Genomic DNA, 12,004 nt, shown 5'->3' on the forward strand with positions numbered 1-12,004 from the left:
TGGCTGTCTGTGTATCTGCCCTTCCGTGGATGGGCACTTGACTTGTTCCCACCTTTGGGCTGCTGTGCGTGGTGTCACCAGGAACATGCATGTGCACGGTTCTGAGTGGGCAATGTTTACATCTCTTGGGTTTTCTAATCGCTGCAAACGCCTTCTCAGGAGTCAGTAGACTTGAGTACAATCTTGTTAAGGTTGTGGGAGTCGGGACCCCAAAACGTCCCAAACTGTGTTGGCCGGTCCTGAGTGATGGCAGGTTTGGCGGGAGCCGTGTCATTGGCAGGTCCTTCCTGAGCGGCCACAAAGGGTCTGTTCCTTGTCTGCGTTCAGATAAGGGCCAGGCTTGGGCTCCTCACCCCAGGACGAGGGGGTGACCACCTGACAAATGCAGGCATGATTGCAGCCACGTCATGAGCTGGAAATGGCTCTCTACCCTCCACTCTGGGACCTCAGAGCAAAGGGGGCTCCAGCCTCATCGGGCAGGAGATCTGACCACCAAGACTGAGTGAGAGGGGCTTCTGCTCACCTGTCACTTAGGACAGAGCAAGTCCCCTCTTTGCATTTATTCTTGGAGGCTGAAATTTAACCATATGCAAACGTTTTCATTTCCCACAGTGTCTGTAACAAAGGACCCCAGGCTGGGGGCCTGCACCAATGGAAATTCATCCTCCCCCTGCTCCAGAGAACAGAAGTCTGAAATCCAGGAGGGGCAGGTCCGCTGAGATCCAGGCAGGACCACTGACATCCAGGAGGGGCAGGGCCCCTGAGATCCAGGCAGGGCAGGGCTGCTGACATCCAGGCGGGACAGGGCTGCAGAGACCCAGGCAGGGCAGGACCGCTGAGATCCAGGCAGGGCAGGGCTGCTGAGATCCAGAGGGACAGGACCACTGATATCCAGGCCGGGCAGGGACCCTGAGATCCAGGCAGGGCAGGGCTGCTGAGATCCAGGCAAGGCAGGACCACTGAGATCCAGTGGGGGCAGGGCTGCTGAGATCCAGGGGGGCAGGGCCGCTGAGATCCAGGTAGAGCAGAGCCGCTGAGATCCAGGAGGGGCAGGGCTGCTGAAATCCAGGCAGGACAGGGCTGCTGAGATCCAAGGGGGGCAGGGCCCCTGAGATCCAGGCAGGGCAGGACTGCTGAGATCCAGACCGGACAGGGCTGCAGAGACCCAGGCAGGGCAGGGCTGCTGAGATCCAGGAGGGACAGGACCACTGATATCCAGGCCGGGCAGGGACCCTGAGATCCAGACAGGGCAGGGCTGCTGAGATCCAGGCAGGGCAGGGCCACTGAGATCCAGGCAGGGCAGGGCCACTGAGATCCAGGCAGGGCAGGGCCACTGAGATCCAGGCAGGACAGGACCAGTCAGATCAAGGAGGAGCAGGACCACTGAGATCCAGGCGGGGCAGGACCGCTGAGACCCAGGAGGGGCAGGGATGTGAGATCAAGGCAGGGGGGGACCAGTGATATCCTGGAGGGGTAGGATCACTGAGATTCAGGCAGGGCAGGACCCCTGAGATCCAGGCAGGGCAGGACCCCTGAGATCCAGGTAGGGCAGGGCTGCTGAGATCCAGGAGGGACAGGACCACTGATATCCAGGCCGGGCAGGGACCCTGAGATCCAGGCAGGGCAGGGCTGCTGAGATCCAGGCAGGGCAGGACCGCTGAGATCCAGGCAGGGCAGGGCTGCTGAGATCCAGAGGGACAGGACCACTGATATCCAGGCCGGGCAGGGACCCTGAGATCCAGGCAGGGCAGGGCTGCTGAGATCCAGGCAAGGCAGGACCACTGAGATCCAGTGGGGGCAGGGCTGCTGAGATCCAGGGGGGCAGGGCCGCTGAGATCCAGGTAGAGCAGAGCCGCTGAGATCCAGGAGGGGCAGGGCTGCTGAAATCCAGGCAGGACAGGGCTGCTGAGATCCAGGGGGCAGGACCGCTGAGATCCAGGTAGAGCAGAGCTGCTGAGATCCAGGAGGGGCAGGGCCACTGAAATCCAGGCAGGGCAGGGCTATGCTCCCTCCAGAGTCTTCGGGGGAGGGTCTTGCCTGCCTCCTCCAGCTTCTGGGGCTCCAGGTGTTTGTGGGCTCGTGTCCAAATCCCTCCTGTCTCTGTCTCCATCTTTATGTGGCTTCTCCTCTGTGTCTGTGTCTGTCTTCCGTCCAAGGACAGCTGTCATTGGATTTATGGCTACACCCCTCAATCCCGGAGGTCCTCATGTGGAGATTCTTAATTACATCTGGAAAGGCCCTAATTCCAAGGAAAGTGTCATTTCCAGGTGGCGAGGGGGCATGAATTCTGGGGCCACCATACAAGCACCTAGAGGAAGACAGAAGTGCCTGTAATGTCTGGGTCCAGTTACTAAGCGCCTACAACGCCAGCAACGAGGAGAGAGGCCAGACCGTTTGCTGTGGGTTTTGCAGTGCACATTCCTCTCCACAATGGCAAGATTCAAATTCCTGGTTTTGCAGAGAAGGCTTTTGAAGAGTCTGCGTGGTTTCCGGGACATCAGATGGTCCCCAGGAAACAGCTGGATAAGCTCAGTGTAAACAAATGTGAAACAGATGAGAGAAAGTTTAGATGCAAAGGACCCAGCCATACGTGGGAGCCAATGTCACCATTTAGAAATCAAAATCTGAGGGGCGCCCGGGTGGCTCAGTCGGTCGAGCGTCCGGCTTTGGCTCAGGTCGTGATCTCACAGTTTGTGGGTTCGAGCCCCGCGGGAGACGTCTCTGCGTCTCCCGACCTCCAGCCCCTGGAAGCCGCGTCTGCCCTCTGCTTCCATGATCTGAGCACTTGAGATCCACGTGCAAGTGTGAGTGCGCAGAATGTGACTTCCTCTGTGTGACGTGTTGCACACGGCATCACCCCCTCGAGGTCCAGCTGTGTTCCTGCACACGGCGGGATGGCCCTGGTCTTCCAGGCTGAGCGATGGTCCTTCTGTTACCACCTCTGCCCCCTCCCCAAGCTCTGGTTACCCAAGTGTACTCGAATGAAGGGTCCCAACACAGCTTACCTTTCTGGAACGGATCAGAGCCGTGCTTGGCGTGCATCCCCTAGCTTCTATCACCTGCTCACCTGTACTCACCTTGAGCTCACCTGGGCCCCTGAAAGCAGATGCCTGTGTGGTCATCCCAGGGCCTGGTCCCCTCTCCCTCCTCCTTTCTCATCTGCAAGGCAGCTCCCGGATGCTCAGAACACGAGACCCATCAGTTAGAGCCACTAGCGGTGTGCAAACCATCATGCTGCAGGTGACTGGAGGAAATCCCTGTAGCCATGTTTCTTCCCACAGTCCTTTTGGGTGTCTACCCAGTTAAATCAAAGGACGGACAACAGTAAATCGTTGATTCAGTTGCTTGTTCAAACAGGTGTTGATTATTGACCATGTCTTAGCCATAGGGTGCTGGGGATTCACTGGCTCATGGGGAAAGTGTGGCCTCTGCTCTCCTGGAAGAGTGGGTAGGGAATATGATGGTGACCACGTGGGGACCATGCACCATATTAAATTCTGGGGGGTATTATGGGTGCTTTTCCACCCACCCATGCAGCTATCTATCCCTCATGTATCTACCCATCCATCCATATATCACCCATCCATTATATATTCATCAATCTACCCACCCATTATCCCATCCATCCATCCATCCATCGCCCACCCATCACCCACCCATCCAACCATCCATCCATCCATCCTTGCATCCATTCATTTGTCCATCCATCCGTCCATCCATCTTTGCATCCATCCATCTGTCCATCCATCCAACCATCCACCCACCTACCCATCCATCCATCCATCCATCCATCCATCCATCCATCCATCCTTGCATCCATTCATTTGTCCATCCATCCATCCATCCATCCATCCATCCATCCTTGCATCCATCCATCTGTCCATCCATCCAACCATCCACCCACCTACCCATCCATCCATCCATCCATCCACCCACCCATCCAACCATCCATCCATCCATCCATCCATCCATCCATCCATCCATCCATCTTTGCATCCATCCATCTGTCCATCCATCCAACCATCCACCCACCTACCCATCCATCCACCCATCCATCCATCCATCCATCCATCCATCATCTGCTGAGTCACTGAATCGATGAGCCATGGGTTCTGCCTTCAGCTTACTGAGTCTCATCTTAGGCTCTCTAGGAAGGTACCTCTGTCTCAGATTCTTGGAAAATAGTTCTCGTCTTCCTGAAAGGATATATTTTCGCACTTACTGTCCATTTTGCAGCTTTAGGACAAATCTCCCATAGTAATGGCGGAACTATGGGTCCCAGGCTGAATGGCTACTGCTAATGGACACAAAAAGCCTCACCTCTTTCTGATGATCCCCCACCAGGAAGACCACAAAGGCCTCATGGGCTTGCCTGAAAGTCTGCTACTGCACATACTTTCTGTGAAGGCACCGTCTTGCTTCCAGCTTACTTTTCCTCCTCCTGAACACCCATCTGGATGAGTGACATCATTAATATCTCCATCCCTCACGTGCCGGGCCATGATTCCAAAATCACTTGAGATTCCCAGGCTTATTCTGCTCCTTGTCCCTGCATTCAGGGCTCGCCATGTCGTGCTAACTTCTGTCCTTCATGACCTCCTGGTTCTGTCCTTCTGTCTCCACCTCCCCCCTCCCGGCTCAGGCCAGGGACTCCCCTCACCTCTCCTGGCTCGCCACGATGGTCTCCTGGCCAGGCTCCCTGCCTCTCCTTTCTGTTCCTTCTTGCACTGGGTTTTCTGAGGTCCAGGTGTTCTCAAGTTTGGTTCCCATGGAGGGCTGTGAGGGAGAATCTGTTGTGCAGTTTCCAGCAACCCCTGGCGCCCCTTGGCTCGTGTGCACATCGCCCGAATCTCTGCCTGCGAGGTTACAGGGCCTCCCTGCGTGCACATCCGCCTCTCCTCCCAAATTTCCCCTTCTTACAAGAACACCTGTCACACCCTGACGTGCAATGACCTCATCCCAAGTGATTGCATCTGTGACGACCCTATTTCTAATTAAGGCCACCTTCTGAGGTGCTGGTGATGGGGACTCTGATATAGGAGATTTTGGTGGCAGGGAGATACCGTTCAGCCCATAATATTTGCATTCCACCAAAATTCCACATGCACTTCTGGAGGCACGTGCCTCATGCATGGCTGACAACGGCAGTAACAACAGTGCCCCTGTTGTGCTCTGTAGACATACACGTCATGCCAAGGAGAAGCTGCCCAGACGGATGGGAGTTGTGATGAAATGGTGACACCGTGGCACAAGTTGGTCCTGGAAGGACAGCTCACGATTAAGCAGCAGAGACACAGCAGCAAAGGTCTCACCGAGGGGTGCTGGGAGACGGGCCGCAGAATCAAAGCAAAAACCCAACCGCGTCCTTATTTCATTATCTCGTTTTGGGGCCACGGCACTGGTTGCCATGAGCATGGGTCATGTGAAAAACCCTTGGTCTGCCTGGAACACTCAGGCCACTTGTCTCTTTCGGAGAACTTAACTTCCAAGTTGAAGTTGGGCTCCTAGAGATGATGAGAGTGTAGACCGGAGGCACGAGAACATAAATGATCAAAGACTTTGCATGCGCATGTTTTACCGTTTACGCGGAGCAGAGCCCAGCGTGCTGTGATCTTAATTGTGGTCAAAGGTGACTCTCCCCATGCGGGTGGTCCTCTTGGTGCCCTGCTGGGGGGTCGAGGAGGGGTCACCAGCACTCACAGGCGCCTGTGGCCGTCTCAGGGCACCTCGAGAGGTGGCATGGGATGACTTTGCAATCGAAAATTAAAATTCTTCTTTATTCAGCAGAGCTGTATTCTTTGGGTGCTATCTGTGATCCACGCGGTGGCCGGGGAGGAGGGTGGCTATCCATTCAGAGCTCTGGAGGACGCAGGCGTGAGATGAGTCTGTCGGGGTAAAACCCACGTGTCTCAAGGGCTGTGTTCGTTCCAGAGGCTCGGGGCAGAAGATGAGGTTCGTCAGCCCTCCCAGTGTCTACAGGACGCCCGCGTTCTAGAGGGTGCCTTCTCTACCTGCTCGGCACATGGTCCTGTCTCTGGTCGCACCTTGTGTCCTTCCTCCTCAGGGTCAGATCCCCAGCCTCTCTTATACAGGTGCTTGTGATGCAGCCAGGCTCGACTGGATAATCAGAACGCCTGATCCCATCTGCAAAGTCCCCTTCCCATATGGGCTGATACATCCATCGGCTCCGTGGATCAGGACGACGACATTTAGGGGGCCTCTATTCAGCCTGGCACATTACCGAAGGTCATATTCATGGGTCCTGGAGATTGACACGTGGACACCTTCGGGGACATCACTCTGTCTCCCACGTGGGCACTAGGATGTGAATGCCTTTGGGGACATTTTTTTCTGTCTCCCACAGCACTAATCAGATCTTTGCTGTTACTGACATTTTTGTTAGACTCAGGTTCCTTTGAGTCCAATTTGTACCAAGGAGCATTGCCAACGCTGCCCTTAGTCGCGTGAGGAACCAATTAAGAGGACTACAAGGTCAAGTTCTTGCCCATACGCCTTTTGTGCCTTTCGTGTGGCACAAAGTCTCGAGACGAATGAGACAGGGTAGAAGGACACCATTTTGAAACATGTGGTTATTAATACCCAGTGTGTTAACTGTTCAGTCAATCAACAAACATCTTGTGAGCATCTGCCTTGTGTCTACTCGGTGCCCGGTCTAGAAATCCTCAAAGTACCATGGGGTCCCTCAACCCAACTGTGATCTGGGAGGGAATGGTGTGGTAATTTCATGGTGGGAAAGTGCTGCCAGTTGTATGTTTGCAACGCCAAGTTTTGTGGGACCCTAGAGCCGCCACGATGCTCTGCCTGTAACTCATCTATGGACCAGCAGGGATGGTCCCCATATCTTCAGGGTGAGATGGAAACCCAGTCTTCAAGCCACTGATGCCAGAGTGACTGCAGACTGTCCTTCGTGGACGTCCTGGGCAGAACGGGAAGTCCGTGTGCTCACACGGTATTCATGTGACAATGCCAGATGTCATCCACGGTTGACATTTTATTAAATTTTTAAGAATGTTTTTATTTCATTTTTGAGAGTGCGCACGAGAGAGAGTGTGATCGGGAGATGGGCAGAGAGAGGGAGACACAGACTCCAAAGCAGACTCCAGGCTCTGAGCCATCAGCACAGATCCCGATGCGGAGCTCAAGCCCACAAACCGCGAGATCATGACCTGAGCTGAAGTCAGATGCTTAACCGACTGAGCCACCCAGTGCCCGTGGTTGACATTTTCAGTGAACTGATGTTGACTATAACGGCCCTATAACGTTGACGTTGGCCCTATGACGTTGGCCCTATAACGGCACGTTTCCCAAGTTTGTAGGGAGTGTGACCTGTCCTGAGTGTTGACGTTGACATCATGACCGCGAACACAATCAACACCATGGATGTGAGAACCCAACGTGGTGCATGTGGGCTGTTCTCTGTGTTTTCAGGATTCACAGATTGTGTCATCTGCGCCGTGCCTGGTGGTCTGGTCCTGCATTGAGGGCTGAGCATCCTTTCTCCCGCTCGAGTTTCGATGGGATGTTTTGCATAGGATCCCATGGCTGTAACATCACCAACACAGGTGTGTCTTTCGCCAGGTGTCCCTGAACCCCGGTGATCTCAGGACAGGTGTGAGGAGACTCCCATGGCCGGGCAACTTCTTGGGGGTTTTCAGGTCAGATACGAGCCCTTTGGGGTTGTGGAGCCACTGGGACCCCTCCCCGCTGGTGCTGAGGGAGACCAAAGTGGTGGGAGAGGCAGGTGGGAGTCCACCTGAGTGTGTCCAGTGAGACCTGCGTGTGACGTGGGCGTGTCCATCACAAAGCCCTCCTCATTCTCTTACCATTATGCTTTTAATGCCTCGGTGTCATGGAACCCAGAAAGGAGGGGAGTTTCTCCATGTCTACCAAACATCAACTCATGTGCCCAAGTCAACATCACAAGTGCCCGGTCAACACCAGCCCAGCAGATGGCCCACAATACACACGGCTCAGTTTTCCATTCCAACTGGTTGAGTGTTCTCATCCAATGAGTCGTTCAAGAGCACGGGGCTGTGGTGTGGACAGTCCCTTGAACTGGAAAGGGCATGACCTCACATGGCGTTGGCAAAGCAAGCCCGCGGACGGTCCTCGGAGTGCTGAGTGAAGCTGGCACGTCACCACATCAGTCTTGTTTGTCCGCAGCATGAGACCGCAGGTAAAGCAAGATGGCGGACACACCTCGTGGGGCTCGGAGCCATCCAGCTTGGATGAACGGATTAAGCGAGCGAGCGTCTCGTTGCCACTTTCCTTCAAGTTGTATAGACAACACTGATCGTATGCGCCCTGGATACTTCGAGTTGGCTTAAAATCTGGCCGTGAATGTTTTCTAACTGATGCGAAACTCCATTCTGCCCCAAGCATGACGACTCCCAGAGTCTGAGGCTTAAATTTTGGTAGTTTTTGTTTGGGAAGGATAGCATCAGTCTAGTTATCACTCTACTCAGCGAGTCCTGGCTGGGGGACCAGGGGCTTTCAGACTGGATTGTGAGGCAGCCCAGGCGTCCTTCAAAACCACTTGGGGCGCACGGGGCTGGAGGGGCCTCAGAAAGTCTTCATTCCTCTGCTTGGCGTCTCACTCCTTCCGAGGAAATTGCATGTGGACGAAGGATTTGTCCTCCTCGAAGTGCCTGAAGCCGTCCAGTGGCAGAGCGAAAACCGTGGCTTGGTTAGTCAGTTCATCCAAGGAGGAAAGGTAACGAGTCCTTACCAGGTTCAAGGTGTTCCCTGAAATCCAGTGAGATTTGCCGAAAGGCTTTCCAAACCTGTAATGTTTGAACAAAACAAACTCATCCCCAGCTCTGGTTTCTCAGAGAAACTGTTTAATTTTCCACCCCCATTGGCCACACAGATTCTTGGCCACAGCCGTGGAGGGCCACTGAGCTCCTGCTGCCATCTTGGTTGGGGTTTCTGTTCTAGTTAATGGGATATTTAGATAACGTTCTGAGGCCAGTAAATATATAGAAACTGAGGAGGGGATAACCAATCGTTACGGTAGGTACAACGAACAGGGGACGGCCGGGTGCCTCGGAGAGAACGGGTGCCATCTTTGTCCTGGGGACAGCCGACGCTCGGACCCCAAGAACGAGGAGGAGCCCGTCCTCGTGTTAATTTTGCAGGTTGTGACCGAATGTGGGTTCTCGGGATCTTGGAAAGTTAGTTTCGGGGCTCTGTGCTCCAGCCCCTTAAACGGCACAGCGTCCACTCACACATCCGGTCCGTCGATCAAACGCTTTGGCGGAATTAGTGGAATCGGGCTGTGACTTCAGTGCGTGGGGTGCTACCCCCGGCGGACCCAGGGCACCCCAACCAAACCAGCGACGTGTCCTCCTTGGGGTCCCGCCCTTCAGGGGTCTCTGCACGATGCCATGTGCAGCCAGCGTAAATGCTGTCCCCTGCACATGCACATGCACGGAGCCTGCATCTCTCCAGTTAATGCCGAAATGTCTGGGCGGTACTGGGAAGGTACTGCTGGTCCTCCGAGTGCCTTTGGGTGTCTGTCCCATAAACACCCATGACACCCCGGACGTTGTGCAACAGAGCTGGGAACCCGGCGGGGCTGTGGTCGGGTCCCAAGTGTGGTCCGCTCACAATGATGCTGCCTCTGTCCATGTGCCTCCCTCTCGGAGAGTCGCGGGCAATGCAGCCTCTGGCAACGGGGAAGTTCTTCCTGGCAGCCGACCGGAGTCGTTCAGGCTTCAGCCTCAGCCCGTGTGTCTTATTTGTGCTCTGGTGTGTTCTTTGGGCTGGAGGGCACGTGCATTTGTGGGGAGAGCTTTGGGGCAAAGGCCCATGAGAGAAACAAAAGAGTCTTGTTGTGTTGAATGGAGTCGAGGGGTTCAGCCAGCAGAGGACTCTGTGAGTATAGATATTAAGCGCAGAAGGACGGTAAACGCATCTCCGAGTGGGAAGAAAACGCCCCCGGAGGGAAGGAGCAGACGTCCCGGATTCTGGGGAAGCTGGAAACAAGGCCTTCGAGGTTACCGCGAACGGTGGTCCTCAACCGGGCGCGACCGGCCTCCCCGGCACGCTTCGCGGTGTCAGGGGACATTTTCAGCTTCGTCAAGGCCGGAGGGGCGCGCTCCGCGTGTGGCTCTGGGGCCCAGACGTGCTACTTCACACGCCCGGGTGCACGGCACACCCCACCCCGGAGAACTGCGTCCCCCTCCGGTCGAGGTGAACCTACATCAGTTTGCAGGCTCTGAAACCGGGGTTCCGCGGGCCACACGTGGACGCTGCTCGGGCGTGGGAGCGGGTCCCCGCGGAGCAAGGTGCTGGAGCTGGGCATTCTGGGTGCAGAGGCAGCGTGGAGGCTGGACGTCGTGCAGAAAGAAGGCGGCACGCCCGTGGGTCGGCGACAGACCTGGGCGGAGCGACAGCAGCCGGCGGGTGCTCGACGATCGAGCCGGCGTTTCGGCTGCGTCACGAGCCCCTGTTGCCATGGAGCAAAACCGGGGGGCGACGTCCCACCCCCGCGCGGCCCCTGCAGCCCGCCCTCGGCCGCCTCCCACGCCTTCCGCGGGAGACGCCTCCTCCCTCCTGGCAGGGACACGCCAGGCTTCGGCCTCTGCGCCACTTTGGCCGCAGGGCTGCACGTCTGAGAAAGAAACGGGGCGCTGGGGATGCGCCAGGGGCCCCCTCACCGCCCAGACGCCCCGCGGTGACACAGCCCGTGTCCGGAGCGTTGCTGTGTTTTCAGCCTCAAGACGTGGCGGGACGTTGGTTGGGAAACACGGCGTTGGGCGCGTTGCGTTGCCCAGATTCGTCTGCTCTTGTCCCCACCAGACACCTTCCCTCCCTTCGTCCCTCCCTCCTTCCTTCCTTCCTTCTCTTTCTCTTTTTCTTTCTTTCTTTCTTTCTTTCTTTCTTTCTTTCTTTCTTTCTTTTCTTTCTTTCTCTTTCTTTCTTTCTCTTTCCTTCTTTCTTTCTCTTTTCTTTCTTTCTCTTTCATTTCTTTTTTCCTTCTTCTTTCTTTCGTTCTTTCTTTCTTTCTTTCTTTCTCTTTCCTTCTTTCTTTCTTCTTTCTTCTTTCTCTCTCTCTCTCTCTCTCTCTTTTTGGGCTTTATGGCAAAGTCTGGCAAAGAAGTGAGGCCATCGTTGGTGGTACCTGAGTGTGAGGCACGGTGCTTCGTGTAGGGAAACCGCATCAGTGTGGTGTCGTGTTTGATTTTGAAAAGAAATGAAGGTGATTTTAAGGGACAGGGTTATAATGACTCTGCAGGGTGCGGGGTATGCTGCATTGGCACTCTGGGGTTTGCAGATCTCAGCTGGGCGGGGTGGGGGCGTGCGTCTGGATGTGGTGGCCATGGGCACGTTCCCTCCGATGCTGCCCAGGTGGACAAAAACACCCGGTTTCCGCTGCAGACGGTGACAGCCAGGCGCCCCGTGGCAAATACGCAGGGCTCTGAGCACGCGGGTGCAGGAAAGCCAGGGGGAGTGTCACCACCTGGAGGTTGGGAACAGCAAAGCGGACGTTTGCTTCACCTGACGGCTCCGTGCTCGTGCTCACCAAACCTGCCCAGCGTGGGCTTCCTGCTTACGGCACAGGCAGTCTGAGTCGCTGCCCTGAAAACCCCCATTAGGTGGCTGGGATTCCTGCCCCGGGGTGGGCTGTGTGGACCCACGAGTGGTCCCCGCCGGGCGGTCCCGGCAGACGGCTCTCCCAGCCTGTCACTGACAGCGGTTTATTTTCCCTTGTCCCCAGCCCCCGTGGGCCGCGCGCCCAGCCCAGCCTTCCAGGCAGCGACCCAGACATGTGGGGAGGGGCGCTGCCGATGTTTGGTTACAGTTCCGCACGTCCGGGCGCTGCCTAAACACAGGTGACAGCCCAAATAAGCACCCGGTAATTTAATTTGAGCCTGGCCGCCTGGAGGGGAGGCCAGCTTCATTTTTGCGAGGCTCTTGCTGCTTGGCCGGGTCACAGAAGGCGCGGCTTGACGGCCGCGGGGTCCGGGAAACCGCCGTG

This window comes from Felis catus, chromosome X (assembly GCF_018350175.1).
Source record: "Felis catus isolate Fca126 chromosome X, F.catus_Fca126_mat1.0, whole genome shotgun sequence".
Taxonomy (NCBI): domain Eukaryota; kingdom Metazoa; phylum Chordata; class Mammalia; order Carnivora; family Felidae; genus Felis; species Felis catus.